Source organism: Mauremys reevesii, linkage group 1 (assembly GCF_016161935.1).
Source record: "Mauremys reevesii isolate NIE-2019 linkage group 1, ASM1616193v1, whole genome shotgun sequence".
Classification (NCBI taxonomy): Eukaryota; Metazoa; Chordata; order Testudines; family Geoemydidae; genus Mauremys; species Mauremys reevesii.
This window is the reverse complement of record NC_052623.1, coordinates 196,407,429-196,419,109: the sequence shown is the minus strand read 5'-3', so window position 1 is coordinate 196,419,109 and position 11,681 is coordinate 196,407,429. Positions and strand designations below refer to the sequence as shown.

The 11,681-nt window shown below is 40.8% G+C and overlaps 1 long non-coding RNA gene across 1 annotated transcript; it reads right to left on the bottom strand.

Annotated features, from left to right (window-relative positions):
- Positions 1-763: 763 nt before the first annotated feature.
- On the bottom strand, positions 764-11,368 carry LOC120369116. The gene is made up of 5 exons (XR_005582936.1): positions 11,322-11,368; positions 5,551-5,630; positions 2,989-3,077; positions 1,422-1,572; positions 764-1,226 (listed from the first exon to the last, which is right to left on the bottom strand). It is a non-coding gene; the product is annotated as an uncharacterized LOC120369116 (long non-coding RNA).
- Positions 11,369-11,681: the final 313 nt, after the last annotated feature.

The following is an 11,681-nucleotide window of genomic DNA, read 5'->3' as shown; positions in this document are numbered from 1 at the left end:
GTCAAACTGCAGCCATCTTGTATGTATTCATTAAAAGTTCCCTTGAGTCAGATGATCTTGATGCCAAATGCTAATGAATCCTGCATACTTCTCCTAACTTGGTTTAAGATTTGGGGATTTGATGGAGTATCTTTCAAAGGCAAGACGACACTGCTAGATTAGGTAATTCAGGACTCAGAGAGCCAATCTAAGCTGTTGTCCGTCCCCCTTTATGTCCTGAACTTCAACATATGCTGTCAGCTTTTATACTGTAGCTAAAAGAGTTTTCAAGAGCAACTTTCAGAAGCCTGCTGTTGAGACAAGAAACCCCCCAAATCTCATCACTACTCTAACCTGTAGTTGACAGATTTATTGGGTAAGAACAGAATTAAATACAGAGGAGTCCCTTTTAAGGGTATGGCTCTCGTGTGCCCTGTTGTCAGCCAGAATTCCAGCATGATACACAATTACAGAAGACCCTTCCAAAGAAACCATCTGTCCAGCTCAAACCTCCCTAGTCTTACCCTATTAGAGTGAAATCATCAAAGTCCACAAATTAGACAAACAATTCTGTAGAGCAAGATTAGCAAGTGTTTTTTTGCAGTAGCAGTGAGCTCAGTGCTTAATTTGTGCCAGGGTTTGCCAGGACTGAGCCTCGGCACCTCTAGGCTTGGCAATTCATAGCCCCGGCCCCTCTGGGCTTGCCGCATCAGTTATGAAAGTAAAATAATTGCTTGAGCCCCAGCACTTCTTACATTACAAATTATGCATCGAGTGAGCTTTAAAAGACCTGCCAACATCCCAGAGATAACCCGAAATCTAGACAATACTGCTAATGTACCAATATTCTATGAATGTCTGTTCCCACAGTCTTCATTACTACAGATATTAGCATGAAAACAGGATATTTGTCAGTTAGGAGACCTGTGCACAACTTTTCAACCTCACTTCACAGGGTATCAAGTACCTTTTTTCTTCGCTTTTATTCTCGCTCCTTTTTAATTTTGGTTTGAGTTCTGAGTTTATATGAAACTAACAATGACTACAAATATGATAAACACCCAACAGCTGAGTTTCACTGCTTTGCATCAAAGCTAGGCAAGGTCACAAATTCTTCAAAAATTGCAACAAAGCTATGTCGTCCTGGAGCCTACAAGTTCCTCCTCAGCTGCATGATATATCCATTAAATCAATTAGTTCCCATAGGAAACACCACTTTCCTGCAGAATATGTGGAATTTCAAGGATCTGAGAATAGAATTGGGGAGGAGGCATGGTGAATGAGGTTAGTCTGTGAACCTTAGCCAACCTTTCAACAATATGGCCTGTAGTTTAACTCACACGTAGCTAAGTTTCACATTTTGCTGCATTACTTAGGGCAAAACATGTCAATATAATTCGATTTGGAATGGTTAAACACATGATAACCTAACAATCTCTTACCTGGAAGTTAATGTAGATCCCAATTTGCTGCTATCGCACCACTATATTCATTTTCCATTGGCATGGGTGATTATTTTATGCAGATAAACATAAACCCTGTCATATTGGAAAGATCTTCTTTAGGTTCAAGCATCTGTCTTGGGCTAGACACCTGTAGAGTGAAAAATAAGATAAAATGCAAATATTGAAGCTTAAAGTTTGGGAAACGCTCTTTGCCTTTTCAGTCTCAGATAAGGAGAGTCTGGAGAAGGCACCCCCAGGTATCAAATCCCTTTACAGAAATATGGGAGTTTCATTTTAGAATTCAATGAGAACGGATGCTGCTTATTCTTATTTGGTTTATTTTAGTTGTCTGGTCAGTTTATTCTGTTTACTTCTTTTAAAAGAAATGTTCGTGTTTGTTAACATTTTGATGGTGTATTTTTTACACTCCATTTCGGAGGCCTATAATGCGGATGAAATAAATGTCTAAGCGACAATGCAGTATCTCAATTTCTAATCAGTCCATTTTTCAACCGTCATGCATAGAGGACTGTCATAAACATACAGCTAAGGGTTAATTCCTCTTTTACCTATAAAGGGTTAGGACGCTCACATAACCTAGCTGACACCTGACCAGAAGGACCAATAAGGGGACAAGATACTTTCAAAGAGGAATGGGGGTGGGGAGTCTTTTCTGTGTGCTTTTGCCGGACTAAAAAAAGAAGAAGGAGCCATCCCACTCCTATTGGGTAGTGAGTATTTAGAGAAGTAACGTATTAGATTACTTTTATTTTCTATTTGTGATTTCTTTTGCAAAATAGAGGGAGAATAAAATGGAGTTCTTTGTGTAACTTTAACGTTTTGCCCAGAGGGAAACCCTCTGTGTTTTGAATGTTTGTCTGTGAGATTATCTTGCATTCTATCTCGCAGAGGTATTCCTTTCACCTTTTTTCTTTAATTAAAATTCTTCTGTTAAGAACCTGATTGATTTTTTATTGTTTTAAGATCCAAGGGTTTGGATCTGTGTTCACCAGGACTAATTTGTGAGGGTATACTCTCAAGCCTATCCAGGAAAGGGGGTGTAAGGACTTGTGGGGGTTGAGGGGAGAAATTAGTCTCATATCTGCCCAGGAAAGGTGGGGTTAGGGACTTGTGAAATATTTGGGGAAAGGCAGAGTTTCAAGGGGCTCTCACCTAAGATTTGGAACACGCTTGGAGGTGGCAGATTACTGTTAACCTAAGCTGGTAAATAAGCTTAGGGGGGTCTTTCATGCAGGTCCCCACATCTGTACCCTAAAGTTCAGAGTGGGGAGGGAACCTTGACAAGGACCAATAGTGCTTCCTGCACCACTTCAAATACTTTCAGCCCTGTTGTTGATTATTCTAAACCTTCATCTCTCTAGTGACTCAGTTCTTCATTTCTGGAGCATGCCTTATTGGGTATGTCTACAGCAAAGAAAAACCTGTGGCTGGCCCATGTCAGCTGACTTGGGCTGCAGGGCTTTTTCATTGCTGCTTGGGCTGGAGCTCTGGGACCCTCCCACCCCATAATGAGCAGTTAAGTACTCAAATGTCATGAAAATACCTGAACAAGTTTTTCCTCTAGTGTAAGTCCACTTTGTTCGGTGACTTACATATGACATAGATTTAGTCCAGTACATCTGTGACAATGCCCTATGGATTATATGAAACAAAATGCCATTTCATTGTGGTGTTTTACCAACTTATAAAAACACATCAACCAATTAAAAGAATGACAAGGTGGATGAGGTAATATCTTTTATTGGACCAATTTCTGTTGGAGAGAGAGACAAGCATTCAAGCCATACAGAGCTCTTCTTCAGGTCTGGAAAGGGTACTCCCAGCTTCGCAAGAAAACGAAAGTGGAAGAGATGTGTTTAGCATAAGTAGTTAGCACATATTGTAAGGCACCATTCAAGTATAGTGGCCCGTTGACACCTATATCTGATTTATCAATCCTCATCCTCAAAGGAAACCTTTCAAAAGATGAGCCTAATAGCTTAAATTCATTACTCGGCTAGACACTAAAAATCATGGACTGAACAGAGACGGTGGATTTATGGCTTATTGCAATAATATGTAACCCACTAATTCCCTGTTTTTGTCCTATGACTGAAGAGGTTTTAATGGATCACTATCTGGAATTGTCCCTTACAATAAACATGCTAGCTACTTACGCTAAACAATTTGTTCCACATGGTATTTTGCTGTGACACTGGGAGGTTGCTACCAGCTCTTAATTTACAGAGGTGGTGCCTTATGTTATACATTACCATGAGTATACCCATTATAGGTCATTCCGGATTAGCTGCAGAAGGCTATCAATAAAACATTACAAGAATAAACTAAGCAAGTTTTTCCTAGTTACAGCATAGGAAGATCAAGTTTTACCATGTGATTATGTAATTAAGCCTGAGATTTAGCCTGGTAACTTGGGTTCCATAGGGTGTTATAATTATGGATTTCTTCAGACCTGGACTTTTAAAAATTGGATAACAAGTGATCAGATTGCAGTTCAAATTAAAACACATTTAATCAACGGCACACAATTAAACTGTCTTTAAATCCTTCTTAGTATTCAGTCAGCTGACTCTTGCCAAATTTCATACATTATAATGAAGGCAAGCGCATAAACTATGGGAAATAAAATAAATTGAATTTATAAATGAACCAAGTTTAATGTGTTGTGAATTGTAAACTGTGCAATAATCTGATTTTGGATGTGTATGGAAAGAAATACATTAAATCAAACACAAACATCTGGGAAATGCTATATCCATTCAATTACATTTAGTGTACGATTTTTATTAACAAAACTATAGCCATTTGTGAAATTAAATATATAATGTTCCGTGTGTGAAATTAAATATATAATGTTCATCTGTGTACACTGTACTCCATCCAAAACAATAATTAGTCCGATTCCATTCAAGGGTTATCCCTAAGCATCTTCATTCTTTGTTATTCATGTTTGGTTTTTTTCTATTTTGCTGAAGAAACAAACTCTTTAGGACAGTGAATTATTCTTATTAGGCCAACACAGCTCCATTGGAATCAACTGAGTTGTTACTACAGTAAAATTTAAGTCAGTGACCAATCAGATGATCCATCTACAGACAGACAGTTTTAAGTCTCTCCACACTGGTTTTCAATATTTTAAATTTGAAGCTATATTTCTTAGTATCTTAGACATAGGTCACATAGTATGTTCTGTTAGCTAATCCAGTAGCTCTTAGAATGTATGCACACAGGGAAACAGAGTCTGATAAATTCTGCATCCTTTGAAAGTTGATTAATATTCATTTGAAATTCAGTATTTCTATCAGTCATTCCTACCAGTAAACTCATTCACTAGGAAATTACTTGGGGGGAGGGGGAATGCAGACATAGATGAAGCAAGTTAGTTTATAAAGCAAAAGGAATATTCACGAGTGTTTTCCCATGTTTGCACAGTTCTAGTACTACATGCCAAATGTAGCTCCCCCTTACATTTTCACTTAAATGACAATGATAAAGGTCTCAACATTTTATTTTAAGCAGTAGCCCAACTTCTTAATTGTAATTTCAGTTACATTCACTGGTTCAACTAGTTAAAAAAAATAACACTAGGCAATGCCTTAAATCCTGCTTAGTGCCCTAAAGCTTAAATCATTGTGAACTCAACAAATTCTGAAGTCTGCTAACAGAGTGACTACTACATACTAAATCATTAGCTGTTGTCTTGGGGTGGGTAAACTTGTAAACTTAGTATGGCCTGCAACTCTGTCTTCTGATGCAAGCTTGATGGCAGCACTCAGTTGCAATCACTTGGTACTGACACTCAGTACAACTGGTTTATATTTTGAGTAGGGTTTTTTAATACAAGTTTTGCTTATTCAGTTTTTTTGTGCGGCGCTCATTTTTTAATACTAGCTCTGGCTTTATGTTTGTGTTTTGAATAGTGACATCTAGTGAAAGAGGACTGAAAAGGAACATTGACTCCCTCTCTGGGTTGTGTAATGTTCTGCTAAGCATTGCAGCACATAGTCAGAGTGGGCCTAATTCCACATGGAAACCATGTGCAGCCAGTTGTGCATGCAACTTATAGGCCTGAAAGATCTCCCATTCAAGTCAATAGATCTATTACCTCACATGTAGCAAAAGTTGGCCCCAGGAGATGATCAGCTTCATTTCATGACACTCTCCATAACTTCAGTGCTGCAAATCCTGTTTTGTATAAAATTAAGTTTAAGTAAAGTGTAACTGCAACTTGAATGTATCCCTTTTGGACTTGAGCAGCTTTGCTATACATTGTAACTGAATAAGCTGTGGACAACACAGGCATTGTGTTAGGCAGAACTCTGACAGCTTACTCCTATACCACTTCACAAGCTGTGTCAGAGGAGAACACTGCATCATGGAAAATCCAGTCTGAAAAGTAAATAGCATCTTCAGCAGAAAAATTTCCTCCAAGCAAAAGCTTCTCTTTGCTTCTGAACAGTATTTCTCTGCGTGTATCAAATGAAAAAGGGATTTCATTTCTTTGCTTTCTCTCGTTGGACAAGTGGAAAACCACAAATCTCCATTCTTGCTTTTTGGGAGAGCCTGGGTGTAGATACTTAAACATGCCTGGATTTAAAATGAATAGTCCTTCAGACGACTGAATTAGGCCTCCCTAAGACAATTAGTCTATCTAGAAGGCCATAAATGAGCTAGGCATCTTCTTGCAGAACCTTCCAACTGTACTTCTATCACCTTTAAATATGAACATTGTAAAGCAAATTATTAAACCTGCCAAAGCATTGAGAAGACTTTAAAAATGTCCCAGGTTACAGGGATGCCAGAATTAGAGCTGAGTGAAATTTTTTGACAAAACTTCTTTTCCACCACAGTGGGAAAAAATGCAAATTTGGTGACACCAAAACAGTTAGTAAATTAGTGTTTTGGTTGAAAAAACCTAAACAAAATCCCCTCAAAATCAAAATGTTTCATTAACGTTTTGAATGTTTTGGTTATATGCATATTTTCATTTTTTCAAGTTTTTTAGTTTTGCTTTTGAACCATTCAGTGAAGGTTATATTGTTAAACTAGGAACAAAGCATTTCATTTAAATTTTTCTACTTTTGATTCACCTAAAACATTTTGGTTTTGGTTTGACTTGAAATAAATTCTCTTCTATTTATTTGCTTAGCTCCAGCCAGAACTGTGCTCCTCCCCCCACATAAATAAAAAAAGGCGAACAATACTCAAAATGTTAAGTAAACAAATGTGAAACACACCATGCGTCCATAAATCTTGATTACTAAGTTGGGAACTGTCATTTCAATGTAACTCATGTTTTCCAATGCTGGCCAAATAAGCAACAATTCCTCAAAGGATTTGGTCTTCAAAATATTCTAAACTGGCTAATTCCTGTACTGTGATCTAGCGGAACACACACAGTGCACTAGGGAAAAATATGCTTATGTAGGGACATCCTCTAAGGCACCAAGCAGCAGCTGTCAGAGTCAGGTTTTAACTGTCACAACTGTATCTGACAAGTTTTACATATCCACCACTTAAATTGTTTTAAAAAAGGCTAATTTAATCTCTCAGAGGACACTATTATGTAGCGTGGAAAATATTTTCTCACTGTTATGTTGCCATTTCTAGTAAAAAACAAACATTTAATGGCTTACTGAGGGAATAAATTTACTAATTGACTACTCAGGGACTAGTTTCCTCACATCCTTTAGTTCAGCATCACAGCACAGCGATGTAGTGAGAGAAAGAAATTCACTCCTGTGATAAAGGCCTATTTTGAGAATTAAGTGGACATAAGCTTTGTGCTGGCCTTCAGCACAGAGCGGAAATTCATATGTAGTCATCACCGTTGTGATAAACTCAGGACAGACAGCTACAAGGGAGGAGTAGAAACCAGTCTCAGAGAGTTAAAAGGCCTGCCTCCCTATCAACTGGGGGGTAACTACGGGTCAATCCGGTTCAGCTGAGAAGGGGTTGCCACGATATCAATTAGAATCAGCTGAGAGGGAGCTACCTGAAGTTAATTAGGATCAGCTGGTTCCAACCAAGGGCTGCCTGAGACCTTTTTAAACCCTCCCCTGGGAAGGAGGAGGGGGGAGAGAGAAGGAGCCCTGCTGCCAGGAGGTGAGGAGCAGCAAGACAGCGAGCCTCACCAGGAGGAGAGGTGCTATTCTCTCCCACAAGGGAGAAATATACTATAAAAAGGACTGGTGGAGGAAGGGAACAGATTTCCCCTGGGTCCCAACAGGGATCAGATTACGCAAGCCTGTCTCACCAGGGCTAAAAGCAGCGGAGGCTGGGGAGACCAAGAAGGTACCTTGCCACACCATGCAAAAAGCTATGATCTTCAACACCTTCACATTTGTCCACAGGTAATTGACTTAATACTTCTAGTTTCTATAACGTCTTCCACCCAATGATCTCAAAGCCATTGACTATCAAGGCCTGCAATACTTTCAAAAAAGTATTATCATGCCCAATACATAGACAGAGCTGAACCACTGTGAGGTTAAGTTATTTTCCCCAAATTACATACCACATCACTGCAAATGAAGAATACAGACATCGCCTGAATTCCAGTTTCCTAATCTAATAGCTCATGCTACCCCTGAATTGACCTCAGCTTTGGACTAATGGCAAGTGGACATGAATATGAACCTTGCAAAATGCTGCAGCACAACTGAAAAAATCCTTCTAGTGAAGTGCAACTTAATTATCTCCAACTGAGCTACTATGTAACAGATATAGGTGAAAATTTTAGCTAATGTGAAACACATTTTTGTAGCCCTTACCATAACTCAATGGATTGTGAACAGTTCAACTGGTGTGGTTCTGATGCACAGAGGATAGGACAAGGATCCACCTTGCTTGTGGATAATGTTAGGAGAATGATGGTTCCATGGATTATGTGAGCCCTCTCTGCTAACAGACTTGTGTGATGCAGCATCTGCACTAACGCCTATGGAGTGCCTGGCTTCCACTTCATTTCTGGAGAGGGAAGAGTCCATCCTCCAATTCCCTGAAGCACACAGCCCATTAACTTAAGACAGATGCTGAGGAAATGCTTTTCTTTTAAGAACAGCACTCTCTTGTGCTAAGCACACAAGATCGGGGGATAAACAAAACTGCTGACATTGGATTACAGCATTAAAACAGCATGTTGGTCTGTGATTATTTTTAAATCCGATGTTAACAGTACAAAATGTTGTATAGAGATGCCATTAGTGCTCCCTCCCTCCCATCACATCAGCTTTGGAGAAAATGATAAATAAATAAAGTTATCTACCCTGATAATTAGGAAAAGGCAAAAATACTAGAGAAGTCTTTTACATGAAGGGCAGAAACATTGACTAACATGAGAAATATTAAATGAATCAAATCAAATAGTTAACCAGGAAATAAACATTTTGTATTGCCAGTTTAGTTCATGGCCAGGACAAGTCGCGGTGCTCTGTCCGAATACTTACTTACAGGGGGCCTGATTTCCACCTCCATGGAGTTCTGACTGGTGAGGTTAATGGGTTAGCCATATACGTGAGAGGAGAACAGGCCTAGTAAGTGTCTGGATGAATGCACACCTTATTTAAATATAACCTTTCTGCCAGGTGGAGTCAGCAGCAAAAAGCACCAGGTTCAATTTTCAAGGTTTTTTTCTAAAGACTTAGCACTGGCTCTATCCCCACCCAGAGACCTGAGCGCCTGAATACACCATGCTGGGCACCCTTGATGAGCAATATTTCCTCACTCGCAAGGACTGAGTCCAGGGGTTGAAACAAAGAACTGCACTGGGGGGAAAAGGCGAGGCAACAGAATGAATTTGGGAAAACCAGCAATTAATGATCAACAAATTCAATGTTGTCAGTCTCCCAGGTGTCTTAACAGCAGTGCCAACCTCAGTTCTCCTTTGGCCATTGTGTGTGGACTGATGTGTTCTGCCACTTCCCTTCTCCCACTCAGAGTTAGCTGTCCTGGGTTGAAGAAGTCCAAGGATTCTAGCAAATCAGTGCTTTTTGGGCTGTTCTGGGGGCTCTACTAATGGGTAGAAGAGCTACACCAGAGTCCCTCAGGGTGGCTGCTGCTCTCTGTGGCTTCAGCCAAAGCTGCCTAGCTCTGTGCTGCTAGCTGTTCTACACTATCTACTATTTTGTAGCAGTCTCAGCTCCACTCATAGAGAGCAATCAGTGCTATCTAGGATCCTTATCAGAGTCCTCATGACCAGAAAAGCACTCCCAGCAGAAGACAAGAGCCTCTTTCCTACCTTTGCCTCCGTCCATGTTTCCTTCACCCAACTGTGCCTGACTGCAGTCAGCCAGGGTGCTCCCAGGCATGTCAGTAGAGCTCCTTTGCCCCTTCATCACCCAACAAAGTCAACTGTGTTCTATTGCCCCTAAACTCAAAACAAACTGAATATTAACCGAAGTGTCTCAAATCATTTCATAAAACTGAAATGCAAATGAACCCTGGATCTCCAACAGACACCCGGGGAGCCCCTGCCCATCTGCAGTTCTGGGCCACTCTTCTCCCATTTCACCAATAAGTGACATTAGTGAGTTCTATTCTTGCCAGGGCTTCAGGCCCCAGGGCTTAAATCAAATTCACGTTTCTCCAGTCCTACTCTCCAACCTCCTGAGGCCTCTGCCTAAGCCTCCAGCAACATGCTCCTGTACGAACACTGCACAATAGGAATAAGTTTCTTCCCCCAAAATATCAGTTATTTGCTTCTGTTAGAGATATGATGCCAGACTTGATTTATCAATAGTCTGACCACGCACCCACAAAGGCCATACATCTTCTAACTCCATCTTACCTTGCATCATTAGGTCTTCCTGTCTTTGATTGAGCACTAATGTCTCAGAGGGAATCTCTGATAATGAGTTTGAGGATCTGTGTTAGGCCCTTAGAAATTCTCATTTACTACAACCCAGCTGTGGGGCTTCCAGACTGTAAAACCAACATTTGTGTGTCAGTATGACACAAAACACACCTTCAGACTCTCCTGCTGAAGAGCTTCAACTGTTATGAAATGTTGGCAGTGAAATTTTAAGCAGATAGCTAAGAGGGAGCTTGGGTGCCTTAGGCAAGTTGGTTAGCTGTGTGTGTATGAACACTGCATAAAGTAATGTTACCGGTAATCTATGGTGCATAAGTCTTCAGTTTATGAATATGTTTATAACACTGTTCATCCCAAACAAGTCACAGTGTAAACACAGTATAAAAGTGAGCAGCAACCTTTCAGGTTGATCACAGATTCTGTTCAGTAGCAGACAGGTATATTACAACAGCAACTTTGGAGAATAAGTGGAGGGGAGGAGAGGAAAACTTATACCCAACAGTACAGTGGGACTGGAGTTGACAAAAACAGTCTACTTTCTGCTCAGTTTCTGGCATGCAACTCAAATTATGCCGCTATTTCCCTGGGAATATAAATAAACTTGATTGAATACATTTGTGGCAGAGCTCTGACCTTGTTCCCGTGGGTCCTGCACTTCTAGGCAGTTTATGCTAGCCTCAGTGGCTCACTGTGACCCTCCACATAGCCCTTCTCTCTCTCTAGGGCCAGGGTTACAGTCTACTGAGCCCTTTTCATCTTAGGCCGGCAAGGAGGTTGGCGAGAGAACTCCCACAGTCTCTGTTGTCCCTGGGGGCTTATTTCAGAACAGTTTAGCCTCCTGTCCTGACAGGGGCCTGACTTCCCCTCCCAGGAGATGTTCCTGTAGTGGTGGGTGGGGGGGAACCCGGGCCCACCCTCTACTCCGGGTTACAGCCCAGGGACCCTAATGGTAGCAGCTGTTGGCAGCCAACCTTTCACTGCCAGAATTGCTACATTTCCCTGGGCCACTTCCCCACAGCTCTCCTGCTTCTCCTTTCTTCACCCTTATCTTAAGGCTTCCTTACCAATGGTTTGAGGGTGTCTTCATTAACCATCCCTTCAGCTGCACTTCCACTCCCCTCTGCCTGACTGGAGTGTGCCCTTTTTATAGTATCAGTGGGGCCTTAATTAGAGTCAGGTGGTCACATTAGCTTAATGGCCTCACCTGACTCTTTGCAGGTTAATTAGAGTCACGTGTTCTCATTAGCCTGGAGCAGCCCCTGTCTGGTCAGTCAAGGAACAGAAAACTGTTAATCCAGTGGCCAATATATCTGCCTTCTGCTAGTCTGCTGTACCCAACTGGCCTGGGTCTATCACACATTGTAATAAGATTTGCATTTCTACTGTGACTTCCAGCCATAGATTTCAATGTAATACTGTAAGCA